We start from the raw sequence: 2488 nt of genomic DNA, 5'->3' as shown, positions 1-2488 counted from the left end.
TGATCTAACTACAACTTTGGTACCTTATTGGAGGGCCAAAACACCTAAAATGAGACCATTTTGGAATGTCATGAGCGTTGGAGAGAAGTTGGAGTAAGGTCGCATGACCTAGAGGGCTCGCACAATTATTAAATGGTTGGAATAAGGGTATCACATGTCTAAGGTAACCCTAGTATTTGAGACGTAGAGAAATGTAGCAGGACTAGAATTCAACTAAGGCATATTCCTAGAACCATGGTTGCTTGAAGGTTAATTGACAACGTTCTCAAGGAGAAGGTGGCAAAGGTTGCAGGGTTGTCCAAGAAGCCTTCGAAAATAGTTTTGATAGGCCATAGTTCAGGACACCTCCATGATGTGTTGTCCTAAAGAAAATTTCTATAGATATGTGTACGGATACTAAAGAATAGTGAATAAAGTGGAGGCTGAGACCCTGTGTGAAGGAACATTTGACTACTCTTTGGTGTGAGTAGTATGATCCTCAAGAAGACAACATCTAGTCTCAAGAAATTCATTGTGAAGTGAGCATATTGGACAGAGAGTAGGGCTCACATAGTGAAGGAAAGAAGGTAGATTAATGAGGTGTGTTTGAGGGTTTGGAACAATAACATGATTGATGGCTAGATCTGTGCAAATTGAGGAGTCAAATTGGAGAAAAGAGGGGATATATTTAATGCCCTAGATTAGTGAGGATTCCAACTGTAGATGGGTAGATCTGAAAGATCTAAGGTCAATGGTAAAAGTAGTTAAATTATCACATAGTTAGGGAAGTTTTGTTATGTTAGGAGCATACTTCTAAAGTGACAAGAAGAATGAAAAGTGGGAAGATCTGCAAGATGGGAAGTAGTATAGGAAGTAGTGCAAGATGTAGGGCAAGAAGTAGGCTAGTATTGGGACAAAATTGTAGGGAAGTCCAAGTATAGTTGGAGGGTTGTCAGGTGTTTTTTAAAAGATCCCTAAGTCCATCATTTCTAAAGGAAAACAATTTTGGTAGAAGGTCTCGTGTATTGGGTCTAATGATGTGTAAACTTGGAAGGACTAAACTAGTATCCAAGTGGGCTAGTCAGTTATGCCTACTTCACTGTGTTTTAGAGGGTTGATTCAATGGCAAGAAAGGAAACCTCTAAGCCCTAATTCTAACCATTATTGGAGTAACAATAATGGAAGAAGTGGAAAAACAAAAAAGTTGTTCAGAAATGGAGTTTTGAATAGTTGATTGAATGCCTTATGCTTTGGTGACCTTGAAGGACAAAGGAGCATCTAGTGGGAATATTTACTAAGCCATGTTCAATAACCGAAAGGATTTATGTATAGTAATAGAGGTAGATTGAAGAGTTGCAGATGGGAAGGCAAGAGGACACATGATATGTGTTCAGGACACATTGACTAAAAGGGTTGTGTGTGGCCAACGCTAACAAGTAGGTCAAGTGACTAACAACAAGCCCTAGTCTTATTCATGTATCACATTGATTATATGATGGCCATGAAACCTAGTATCGGAGGCCTAATTCTATTAAACTATTTTTTCTAATATAATCAATAAAGGTTTGAAAAAGTCAAATATTTTAATGTGTACTAGTTCATTTCGTGATAATTGTAGATTCTAATATAAAAACAGTATTGTTGTGGTGTTTGAGTGTGTTTGTGTTAGATATTCTAAGAAGAAACCCATATTCTCGAGTGCCATGGAAAGTCAACATGGAATATGAGCTCATTTGAAGGCCAATGGATCCGAGTGAGCATAGTGGATGTAGGTTGAGCCAGTGGAGGTAGTGTAGATTTACAGGAAGTCTATCGTCAGAGGGAGAAACCCTATGGAAATTGAGATCTTCCAGTTCTCATGAGGTAAAGACACTATCGAGTTAGTGTGATCCATTCTACACGGTATGTTGCAGTGATGGGTGCTAGATGGGATAGTTTCAATGGTGATGATGGATACTTCCAAGTAGTGGAAGTAACTCCCTTGAGGTACTCCACAATCCTAGATCTAGGTTTATGTGAGCTTGGTCATAATGTATTTGTGGGAAAGGAACCCAAGAGAAGGGGTTTTAAACCCCTAATGGAGTTTAAAATATAAAGAAGGAATTAAAAAGAAAAATAAAAGGAAAAATTAATTCTCAAGGTCTAGAGGATCAAAACACCTATGTTCTAGAGGGTTCCTAAGAGGCATGAAGAAGAGGTTGTTTAAGGAGGCCTTAGGATAAAGCCTAGATACAACAAGTGAGAGTTAGATGATTTGATCAAGGTGGGAGGTCGAGATGTCAGCTAGAGGAGGCACATCTTGATGGCTAAGGAGGGCTACAAGGAAATGATAGTGAGTTGATATGATAAGGGAAACTATTGTCAAGTGAGAACTTATCCATGGACGTTGAATTCATCAGCAAGTTGAGCTGATAAGGAAAAAAATAATGATTTTAGTTGACTCTTTCTTCTCATGTTCAAGTTTGAGTTCAAAGAAGATGTTGATCGATTTTGGTGAGGATTTTAGAGG

The sequence above is a fragment of the Pinus tabuliformis genome, chromosome 7 (genome assembly GCF_031772625.1).
Source record: "Pinus tabuliformis cultivar Carrire ecotype Pingquan chromosome 7, CPIR1, whole genome shotgun sequence".
Lineage (NCBI taxonomy): Eukaryota > Viridiplantae > Streptophyta > Pinopsida > Pinales > Pinaceae > Pinus > Pinus tabuliformis.
The sequence above is the reverse complement of the archived record's forward strand: the minus strand, read 5'-3'. Positions refer to the sequence as shown.